This window comes from Chionomys nivalis, chromosome 8, assembly GCF_950005125.1.
Source record: "Chionomys nivalis chromosome 8, mChiNiv1.1, whole genome shotgun sequence".
Lineage (NCBI taxonomy): Eukaryota > Metazoa > Chordata > Mammalia > Rodentia > Cricetidae > Chionomys > Chionomys nivalis.
Window position 1 is genome coordinate 35,526,756 of NC_080093.1, and position 12,098 is coordinate 35,538,853.

Consider the following 12,098-nt stretch of genomic DNA (forward strand, 5'->3'; position numbering starts at 1 on the left):
AAATGCCTGTTATAGGTCATGACATATATCAGTGGAACAGGATGCTCTCTGACAAATTTCATTTTTGATATCCATAGAGGGACCGTTCCCATTTAACTCTCGCTCTTGAATTCCAAAATCTGGATCCATATATAGTAACATAGAAGGTATAGGCATATGTACCAAAGGAAACACAAGTGAGGTTGAGAGTGGCAAGTGAGCACTTGGTACTTGTGATAAGAACAAGCTCTGTGGTCTGTGTTTTACTGGTGGCTTTTCGTAAGACGACCTAGACTCTAAGCTCCTTGGCTGCTTGGATGGCAAGTTTTATTACCTATGTATCTGTATTTTCTCTGGAGTGCCAACTTAATAATCCTAAAAGACTTTTCCACTTTGTCTTTGTGTTGATCACATAACTCTGTAGTTTTCCTGCATGCACCTTCTAAAGTACTGTTTATTATTATTTTTAATTATTACTATTATTATTATCATCCAACTTTGCTAGACTCTAAGCTTCACGAGGGTAGAGAATTTTGTTCTTTTGGCTTCCTTGTGTGTTTTTGCCAGTATCTGGGCTAGGGCTTAGATCATAATAGTTATTCAATGTATTTCTCAAATGAATAAGTAATATTGAATGAAATATCAAATAACGTGGGAAATCTATCAGAATTCAAGCATTTCTAGTTTGGTGAAAACCCACTGTAGAAATGAAGAACTGTGGTGTTCAATGTGATTGTCATTAGCAATGAGGGATCATTTAAGTTTAATTGTAGTGTAAGTCAACTTCATAGCCATAACCCAAGTACTCAGGGACTGTCTGATGGATGACAAAGAGGCAAATTCTATCATCCCCCAAAGTTCTGTTGGCCAGCATTGCTCTTGAGGTTTATGGCACAGGCAAATGCTCCACCTTGGACTAGAGCTAGGGCTATGGCTAGCAGGATATTTAAGTACAAATTTCTAAATAGTACTGGCTTTTTGTATGTCATTTCCCCTCTTCCCTTTGCCTGTGGCTATTCGTGTGCCCAAGAGTGAAAAGGAAGCTTTCCAAGGAATATAGCAACTGCCACATGGTCAGGCAGATTTTCTGCCAAAACTGTAAGTTAAGCAATATACTCAGAGTTCATTCCAAGTAAAACCGATTAGTGAACGCCACCCATAACCAGGCTAGGGGGATGGTCAGGATTTCATTATTTTGGGCCTTGCATGAAAGTCAGAATCAGAGGTGACTTAAGGAGTATATGGAACCTCTGGGGAGGCCAAGCTATGGAATGCCTTCAATGAATATACATTAAATGTTGGCTAGAGATTTATTCAGAGGAGAAGCTAAGTAGCATGTGAGAGAAGAAGAAAGCTGGATGCATTCTACTTTCTTGTCTGAAATAACTCTGGAATAAGCAAGACATGCCTCCCGCAGTTACTGGGCCATCTTCCTAGGATACAATATGGCACGGGTGTTAAGAGCACAGTTCCAGTTCCAGCCTGCCTGGGAAGACCATGGTGCTACTAGGAGAAAGTTAGCAAATGACATGACCTTTTCATCCTACATTTTCTTATTTCTACAGTGGGATCAATATCGTAATTATCTCATATTACAAAGTAATATATTTAGACCAAGTTTTTGCATGTAAAAGTTTTGCAATAATATATAAGAGATATATTCATATTTATAAACAGAAAACTCCAGTGTGCCAAGGATGTTGTTGGAGATAGGGGTAGAGGGTTGGGGAAGAGTAACACCATATTATGTCTCTAAGTAGTTTGTCCAATTATTCCTTATTACCGTATTTTCTTTCAGATACTGGGATGATGAAAGTTTCTCTATTTTTGTTACATATTCTATGATGGATTATTCTTTGCTTAAGAAATTTCAAACAACTTATTTTATTTTATGTATATGTTTTTCCTGGATATATGTACCATGTGCACTCCTGGCACCAGGAGAGAATAGAAGAGGGCATCAGATCCCTTGGAACTGGAATCAAAGATAGCTGGAAGCCACCACATGGATGCTGAGAGCTCAAACTGGGCCTCTGCAAGAGCCACAGTGCTCTTAACTCCAACGCCATCTCCCCAGCCCCTAATTCCTACTTAAACATTATTATTTCGTATATATTATCAACAGTAAGTTGTGTTGTCAACCTGTCCCTCTTTCCATTTCCAACTGATTCCCAGTGGTAAGGAGTTTCTGTTCCTTCATCTCTCATGCCTTATCCTTGTATGGACATTCTTATGTGGCCAGATAATTGAAACATTGATATGTTTTGCCATATTGATCAAGAAGCAACTGCTTCCTCTATCCCACATACCTTTGTGGTAATTTGGGCTTTTTCTCTTTGTTTAGATAAATTGCTGTACTACTTGTTACTCATCTGGCGGTCTTATAGATATGAGCGCACTTATAAGGGTGCCATTTTATTCAAGTGCCAGAGTAGATGTTCACAACACATTGTCTGTTTGTGAGATCCTCTCTTTGCGTTTCATTGTTAATCTATCCTACCAGGTCCTTTCATCTGAGCCCAGATGAAGCCTTAAAGTCGTTCTCAGTGCATTTCAGGAGACTATCACTGACTGATGTGAGTTCTCACTCAAGAGGAAAATGGCTTGTGATTCTTGTACCAGAAATAATGAAACTGAAACACACTATCAAATGATGAACACTAAGGTGATCACAGTCTTACAGACATCCAAATCTTAGGACTGTTCCCGAAATACTGAATTATGACTGCCATGGCCTTAAAGGAACAGATTCTTTAATGCTTATCCAAGACCTATAGGAGCTTCTCTTTGTGATGAAGAGTTGTGTGACACAAACTATCCAAAGACTGTATAATAAACGTGGATATCCACCCAGTAATATAGGAATCAAATTGAGAGGCTTTTGTTTCACGTTTCTTTTGGCAAGATTAGTACATGTATCATTGGATCCTGCTTTCAATGTGTTTTCTCCTTTTCTGTCAAAAAGGGCTTTCCAGCAGGTTGTCGGTGCTGTAACTAGTGTATGAAAATGTTGTGGTCTATGATCAATTTGAGAATTTCATGTGGGTTCTGGAAAATCTGTTAAGAACATTCCAGACATTTATTATTAGTGGTACCACTGGTGGCAAGTTAAACCAGTGTAGCAACAGTTGCAGGGTCAAATGTCCGTTAAGATACTTCAGAATTAGCTTCTGAAGGACAGGAAATAAATTCAAGGTCATTTCATTTCGGTGCTGTTTATTTCCTTATTCCACGTGTATGGCTGTTTTGCCTGCATGTACATCTGTGTACCACTTGTGTGCTTGGTAACCATGAAGGCTAGAAGGACACAAAATTGGAGGAGTAGGGATGTAAGGGTAGATCTGGAAATAATTAGGGGAGAATTTGGGGGTGAATTTGATCAAGATATACTGAATTAAATTTTCAAAGAATTAATAAAAATATTTATTTTTAAAAAGTGAAAATCTTTATCATGAAGGGGTGTTGGATTTTGTAGAAGGCTTTTGTAGCGTCTAATGAGATGATCATGTGATTTTTTTTCTTTCTGTTTATTTATATGGTGGATTACATTGACAGATGTTCTGTATGTTGAACAAACCCTACATCTCTGGGATGAAGCCTACTTGGTCATGGTGGATACTTTTTTTGATGTGTTCTTTGGAAGGAATAGATGAGGGATGGGCTGGGGGGAGGGGAGGGAGCGGGAAGAGGGCTGAGAGAGAGAGAACTATAGTTGGGATGTAAAACGAAATTTAAAAAAAAATAAATAAACATAAAAAAGTGAAAACCAAGCATATGGAAGGTTGGGACTGTAGTGTCTCTCTCCTATAACTATCATGTCAATGACAAGTGAGGTTGGATGGCATCCATGCTAATCTAATGCTTTTCCTACTGCCGGAGCATTTCCTCCTCAAATACTGCTTTCTCATCTTTCCCATTTGTCTACCTTTTAAAATTGACTGTGTGTTTTCACTAGTCAGAATATACTTGGAAGGGAACAATCAGAGTTCAGACAGTAAGTCAAAGGGAAGACAGCAGGAGGGGAGATGAATTATAACAAATTGCACATACATATGAAAATGCTATGAATACCAACTTAAAAAATAAAAATCCCCAATAATTTGCAAAAGACAAGAAATGAAGGACACTGATGTTCTTAAGAAATCTATTCAAATAACAGTACTAAGAGCTAAAAGTTCTATCAAGATGAGCACTTTATCAGTAAAATTGTCCTGTAGAGGAGGATTTTACAAATCTGATCAGAACTAGGCACAGCTGGGGCAGGCGGAGATTCAAGGTCAATACACTTTTTGATTCAACTGGGTTCTAAAGACCAACTGTGGCAGCAGGTGCAGAGACCTGCAGCAATGGTCTAGTGACTCGAGGAGAATACTCACCAGGTACAGAGACCAGAGAAGCAACTTTGGAAAACAGTAGATGTATCAGAGAAATTTAATCTTCACATAATATAAATTATCTAAGTGAAGTGGGGCTCATAGATTATTCTCATCGGGATTAAGTGGGGGTACCTGCATTATTATCATTGGGATTATAGATAAAAACTCTGGTTTTAAAGAGTTTGTTGAGTTCTGCTTTCAGTCCATCTAAATCAGTACATAAAACTGTGTGGTTAGTATGCACCTTTGAAATCTTTCCCTGGGTTTTCTGGCAACTCCAGTCAAGAGTTCTCAATAATGGTTTGCCCAGATGCCTTCTGGGGATGGCGGCTCTTCATGTTCAATGACACATTTTCCCAGTGAGCCAAGAGTGGAGCAATTTTAATAAAGCATATTTAATGTAGAGAGTTGACTGGCTAACGTAGGTCAATAAAACCTTTCTCCTTCCTGGTATTTTCTCTATTCTTGAGATAATTCTTTATAAAATCAATGCTTTATCCTCCCCATGTTGACACGTTATGGAGAGATTTAACAGTAACTTGTCAGATGAAAGTTTTATATAACTTGTGTTGAAATGAACAATTTTTCTGGCCACGTAGAATGTGGGCACTATGACGAGGTTGTGTATTTATACTCCTCTGAGAAAACCAACAGTGATACTTCTCTCTGTGGTGCCTTCTGCCACCTCAAGACTCAGTAATTTAACATTGAAAACTATTTGTTATATTTGTTTACATGAGACTGCATACATGTTTCTGGAGGAAAATAATGCTTTCCATAATACCCTTGGTACCTAAAGTGATTTCTAGAAAATACCTAGTGATTTATTAATTTGAAGAGTCGTGCTATCAGTCTTTTGTTTAAGTCTTCAACTAAATCATTTGGATGTACACATAAAGATATGGGTACTTATATAATTATATGTGAGTAAATATTATGTTAGTTATTTTGCTATATTTTATTACACTTAATGCATTGAATTTAAATATAGACATAAAATTTAATTACACACGTGTGTGAGAACGCACATACATGAGCACGCAGAAATGCTAGCCTGCCATCTTAAAGAATTCCTCTCCTTGACCACTTACAGTAGTGCATGCTTAAAATCCCAGCTCTCAGGAGACGGAAGTAGGAGGATTTAGAGCTTATCAATGTCAAAAATAACATCAATAACAAAAAATAGTCTCCTCTACCAGTTCCTTTCATTTTGTTTGGGTTGACTCTTTCTTTGGGGTTGTTACACAGAGAGCACTATTTTTCTTCTTCTACCATCTAGGGTGATCCTCGTTAAACACAGATTTGATGGAAAGAGGGAAAAAGGAGTAGATTGATTATATTGGCATTTATGGATAACTGACATACTATAGAAGTCTTGCTGGAGATGCCCTACTCAGTATTTTATATTGTACTGTTTAAGCATTTTAGCCCATGTGACCCTATAGTCATGTGTTTGAATATTCGTTACAGTGTCTCTGAGAGCCAGTTCCAACAGTTCTATGCACACAGGAGGTACCCCTTAAACAACGCTTACAGAAGTGACAGGAGAACCATTTCTAGTCTTTGTTTTTGATGTCTTTTTCTATGATTTCATTCAAGAAAATTGAAAAAGAATCAGCTTGACACGTCTTACAAAAAGTTCTAGAAAAGGGATGAGGCTAGGTGAGATTAACAAAAACTAAAATTGATGCTTGAAATCAGCTTAGTTGCCATTGGTTTCTTTTTCTTACTTGACATTCCAATTATGTCTCTCTCATGCTGGGGTGCAGACCATCCAGATCAGTTACTTTCTGCAGAAAGCAATTCAGAAAAATGCTAGGGTTTTGACATCCTTCAGTGTGAGCTGAATCTCTGAAGCAGTAGGAGTAAACACTTGTGATTATTGCACAGAATGACATGCCCCAGGGAATGCTGACTACTCCCAGCTTCCTGATACACCTGATTTTCTGATGGTTTTCTCTTGTCTTTGGATACATGATAGGTATTTGGAGAGAAACAAATATTTTTCAAGAAATTTGCAGCTATAAATTGGAAACCATGCAATGTAGTTTTCCCTTTTCATAGTTAGTTGATGTTCTCAGGCCTTCATCCTAGCTGACCCCCCAAAATCTATTTTCAATAAAAAGGCTAACATCAAGGAAAATGAAAATAAATAAACAAAAAACTCATGAGAATTCTTATTAAGTTATTTTTAAGTAGAAAAATCTCAGAATATTTTTAATACACACACCCCCCAAAATCTCTCCCATACCACGCTCACCCCATATCACCCCTGTCCTATACCACATATACTTTCCCCATTCATCACATCCCCACTTCTATTGTCTCCCCACACCACCCCTCTACCATTTCACACATAGCACGCAAACACACAAACACACACACCCGTCACCACCCAACTCTCTCATCTCTCTCTTCACACAAACATCCCATACAACATAACACACTACATTCTTTTTTTCTTCTAGTCCCAAGAGTAAGATTTCTCATGGCTGAGCAGTGGTGGCAAATACCTTTAGTCCCATCATTTGGGAAGCAGAAATAGGTGTATCTCTGTGAGTTCAAGGCCAGCCTTGGTCTGCGGAGTGAGTTCCAGGACAGCCAAAGCTACACAGAGGAACCCTGTCTCAAAAAAAAAAAAAAAAAAAACCAAAAACAAAACAAAACAAAAAAAAACAAACAACAAAACAACTGCTGACATGCCCTTCACAGTCAATCCCTAATTAAAATGCTACTAGAACATAGAATAGGAGTGGTATATGCCTCACTGATAATTTGATAATTTCCCAATAGTCATGAACAAATTATTAAAAATCCTTTAAGGCATGTTTTTCTATTTGGATGCTAGCTGGCTGGTTCTGCCACTTTTCTAGATCTAAACTGTGGTAAATCCAGGAGGTAAGTTTTGAACAAAAATTCTAAAGTAAATATAAGCATTGCTAATAAAACCGTGACTCAGAGCACACGTGGGCTCAGACGACGTTCTCATGCTGACACTGTCCATTGTCAGGCACTTGTTCCCTGTGTGACAAATGAAGGGATGAGATCCCATTTCTCTGCAGCTTGAGACTCGAGGTTGACAGTTATCAGGTAAAGAAAGGCCTGATGATTTCAGCATCAAGAAGCTGCACACTGAAAGGTGCTCCAGACACCAGGCAATGCTGTTTATCTGCTTAGTCAAACACAAGAAAGTCTTTGTGTTTAGCACTGGGCAATTAAATCTAACAGTTCCTGGTAACATTAATATTTGTATTTATGGGGTTTAGTCATTTGCCATTAGGAAGAAAGCTTTGATCATATTTCTGGAGCAAGAGAATTAATTATGGAAAGTGCTTACTGCTTCACTCTGAACTATGACAGGTAAACAGAAAACCCATTACGGTGATAAGGAAATGGACTTTGGCCATTTCTTCCAGGTACCACATGTCACAGAACAGATAGGGAGGAAAAAGACAAAACATAGAATTTAATTTTAACCTCAGCACCACACACAGAAAAAGCATTTCATTGTGATTGTCTCCTAATGTATCCATGCCCATTTGCGCTGTGATAGACACAGTCTGTCTGTTTCTATCTCAAGCAATCTCATTCAGAGGAGATAATCAGTTTTGCCAATTATAATTCACTTCCAAAGTAATTCTTTTCCAATTCATATTCTCTTTCCAATTCATATTCTCTTTCCAATTCATATTCTTGGAAAGGAACTCAATGACAGACTAGAAAGGTCACAATGTAAGGGGAAAAATGTCGTTTCTTTAAGATTTTAAAATGTAAGGTTACATAGCTGAACACATACACCCATAGTCCTTATAGCTATGTCATTTAACAATCCATAAATTAAATTAACTTTATTCCCAAATAAAAAAATCATCAGAAATATTAATTTATTTATAAATGAAAGCTTTTTAATTAGGATGTGTATGCTCCCTATATCCAATTTTATTTGGACAGTGATGCATTTACTTATACAGGTTTGTTTCTATAAATATGTATGCACATATGTTATGTAGTAGAATATTCAATTCTATTGGAATTTGAAAAATTAAAGAAATCCTTCCTGGTCAATGAAGGCTAGCTGGATCATGCTTTCCTTCCTTCCTTCCTTCCTTCCTTTCTTCCTTCCTTCCTTCCTTCCTTCCTTCCTTCCTTCCTTCCTTCCTTCCTTTCGTACATGTAAAGAAAGTACACTGCCACAAAATAATGTTCATTGGAAATGACTTTAAATTGCATGCACATGTGTGGTAAAGAATTTCTTGTCAAACTGAATAGGCACAACTAATCCTGGCAGTTATTCCAATGGCATACAGAAACATTGTGACTGGTATTTTATCAGGATAAATTTACCATTGATTTCCTAAGAGTGTAGACTTTCATCATAGCAGTATGTATAATATCTCTCTGTGTGTGAGTACATGTATTGACAAACACGTACACAAAACTTCCCTTCAGGTTTCTATTTAAGTATTAAAAATATCTTGGAATAATTTTTAAGCTTTGAAGACCCACTGAAATAAATAGCCTTATTTATTTTTATTTTAATTTTTGCCTCTGTATTAATTATGTGAGTGACTTCAGATTCTTTGATAACTGCCCATGGTTCATATGTTTGTGTAGAGGCTATATAGATTGGGAATTTTGCATACTTAGATTATAAAATAGTTAGAAATAAGAATTCCAAGTGAAGTTAGACGTTCACAGTCCTTTTGAGTTTTAAATTGGAGATGGGTGTATGATGGTCTAGGTGAGGATGGGGGTAGGTTTATGATGGTCTAGGTGAGGTCAGAGATGGGTAGATGATGGTCTAGGTGGGGATGGGGGTGCATGTATGATGGCCTAGGTGAGGTTAGAGATGGGTAGATGATGGTCTAGGTGGGGATGGGGGTGCATGTATGATGGTCTAGGTGAGGTCAGAGATGGGTAGATAATGGTCTAGGTGGGGATGGATGTATGATGGTCTAGGTGAGGGTAGAGATGGGTAGATGAGGGTCTAGGTGAGGTTGGAGATTGGTGTTGGGTGTATGGTCCAGTTGAGGATGTGGATGGGTAGATGAAGTCTAGGTGAAGACAGGGATGGGTATATGATGGTCTAGGTGTGAGGTTGGAGATGGGTAGATGATGGTATAGGTGGGGATGAGGATCAGTGTATGATAGTCGAGGTGGATATGGGGATGGGTGGATGATGGTCTAGGTGAGGATGAGAAAGGATCAAAACTTGGACACAAGATCATAACCAGGACTGCACTATTTTTGTATGTTATGAATACATATGCTAATAATAATATTAAATATAAATTATTAAAAAAACTGGATAACTTTTGTGCACTTAAAGTTTAAAGGAGTCTGAGGAGGTGAGGTAGGAGGAAGGTGGAGGAAGTATGAAGAGGGGAGGGAGTGGGAACAGAAATAGCTATGCAAAATGAGAAAAGATTGTATTAAAATATATTAAGAAAAAAAAGTTTAAAGAAGTCATCAAGACCCTTCCTGAGTAGGACAGAAACATTCATCATGAAACATACTTCAGTGAATTTTGCTAATAACCCAGATGGATGAGCTCATAGACTGTGCAGACTTGGACAAAGCATTTACCTTCTTGTCCACTAGATTAAGCTGCCCACTGCCCCTTCCAATTCTAAAACTCACATTTTTTCTTACATATTTTAAATAATAATAATCAGAGACTTTTTTTTGGTTTTTCGAGATAGAGTTTTTCTGTAGCTTTGGGATCTGTCCTGGAGCTAGCTCTTGTAAACCAGGCTGGTTTTGAACTCACAGAGATCCGCCTGCCTCTGCCTCCTGAGTGCTGGGATTAAACATGTGTGCCACCACTTCGCGGCTCAATTAGAGAGATTTTTAATATGTTCAAGACACACAGCCTAAAAAATAATAAATAATAGGCACCAGACTCTGACTGTCACTTGGGTGATCCAAGATAGCAGAGACATTGGAGAATGCCTTCCTGTTTTTTTTTTTTTTGTTTGTTTGTTTTTTTTTTGGTTTTGTAGGAAAGAAAAGGAAACCTGCATTCCAAATGCAAACCCATATCTGCTTTGTGGAGATATGACAAAAACAATCAGCAAACTCAATGGGTCAACAAACAATCAAGAGCTAAGAGCTGTTTTCAGATGAGAGGACTATATTGCTATATTGAAAGAAATAAGGACTATGGCAAAATTTAATTAAAAAACAGTTAAGGTTATCAGTTAGTCAATATAAAGATCATTGGGCAAATGTCCTCTCTTTAGGTCCTCAGTAATAAGATGGGTCAGTACTTACTCTCCCAAAGAAGAATGATGATGGCAATTTAAATAAATTTGGCAGTGACTAAGCTTTAACTCCGATGAGGATGTTTTTAGAACCATCAGATCTCTAGGTATCAGGTCACTATCATGGCATTCACGGGTGGCATAGAAGCCCTCAGCCTTCTGACAGTCTCCACTTCACACGTATTGGTTCCAGTATAAACCAGGCAAACATACTGTCTTAGTGGCTGCCAAAACAGGGATTAAGAAAGGGAAAGGAGAGGAGGTAGTGGCTGACATGTGGAATCTCTTTACTGGCGAGAGAGAGGTAGAAAGGGAGTGCCCTCCACCGGGCTAGCAGTAATTTCATTACTGTAGTTGCATACTGGTCTGCCCACTAGCCGTACTATGGTTTTTGAGGGTGGCAACTCCAGGCTCTTCTTTGTTTATATCTCAATGTTTTGCACAGTTCATGTACCCTTGGACAGCTACTCTATATTTATAAGAGGCCTTATCTCCTGTGGGACTCGTTTGTCACCCTAACCATATGCTAGAAAAATTGGGTAATTAGTGTTTTGCTTTTTTGTTTGACTTAATGTTTTGTGTGTGTGTGTGTGTATGTGTGTGGGTATGCATTAAGAGTTGATCACTATGGATTTGGTAACCTATCAGAGACCTTGTCTATAGAGAAGAATGATTCTCTTTCTCTCAGCAGCCTTTGATTGTCTGTCTATAGCTCTTCACATCAAATTCTCAAAAACAAATAAACAAAAAACCAAAAAAAAAAAAAAACCCAAACAAAAACCCAGAAACAACATTAACCAAAAGAAGCAAAAGTTAAGTGATTTCCCCTGGTTGTGTTCCTTAAACTCATTCACACCTTGTTTCAAATTACTTCCATGACCTGAAGGAGTGTCTTATTAGGTCACTGTGGAGAGACTTCCTCCCAGGAAAGTTGGAGCTTTTTTTTTTTTTTTTTTTTTTTTGGTTTTTCGAGACAGGGTTTCTTTGTGGTTTTGGAGCCTGTCCTGGAACTAGCTCATGTAGACCAGGCTGGTCTCGAACTCACAGAGATCCGCCTGCCTCTGCCTCCCAAGTGCTGGGATTAAAGGCGTGCGCCACCACCGCCCAGCGAAAGTTGGAGCTTTGGACTTTAGACAGCAGCATCAAAAAGCTGATACTCCAACCAAAATATATAGGGCTGAGGAGTTTTGGGAGTAATTCACAATTATAGAGGTTTTATCTTCCAGGACAATAGAGAAGTATTTAATAATAGTCTTCCGAAAGTGTTTACAGCAGCTTGACCATGATGGTTCTTAGACTCACGCCCCAAACTCAGCTTATCTTGGAGGCTACCCTGCACTGTTACCCATATTCTGTTTGCTTCATTTCTCATAGCCCAGTGCCTGCCTCTCCTTCCTTGAGGGAGAAGAGGGAAGGAGAAACTGAGATAAAAGAACACACCCTTTAAGTTCCTCCCTCCCCATCCTCAGGTGGTCTCAAG

At 38.3% G+C, this 12,098-nt stretch overlaps 1 protein-coding gene across 16 annotated transcripts in view; it reads right to left on the reverse strand.

The window, feature by feature from the left end:
• Trpm3 (transient receptor potential cation channel subfamily M member 3) overlaps positions 1–12,098 on the reverse strand; it is a 492,783-nt gene that overhangs the window by 178,357 nt on the left and 302,328 nt on the right. The gene's annotated exons all lie outside the window — the stretch shown is intronic.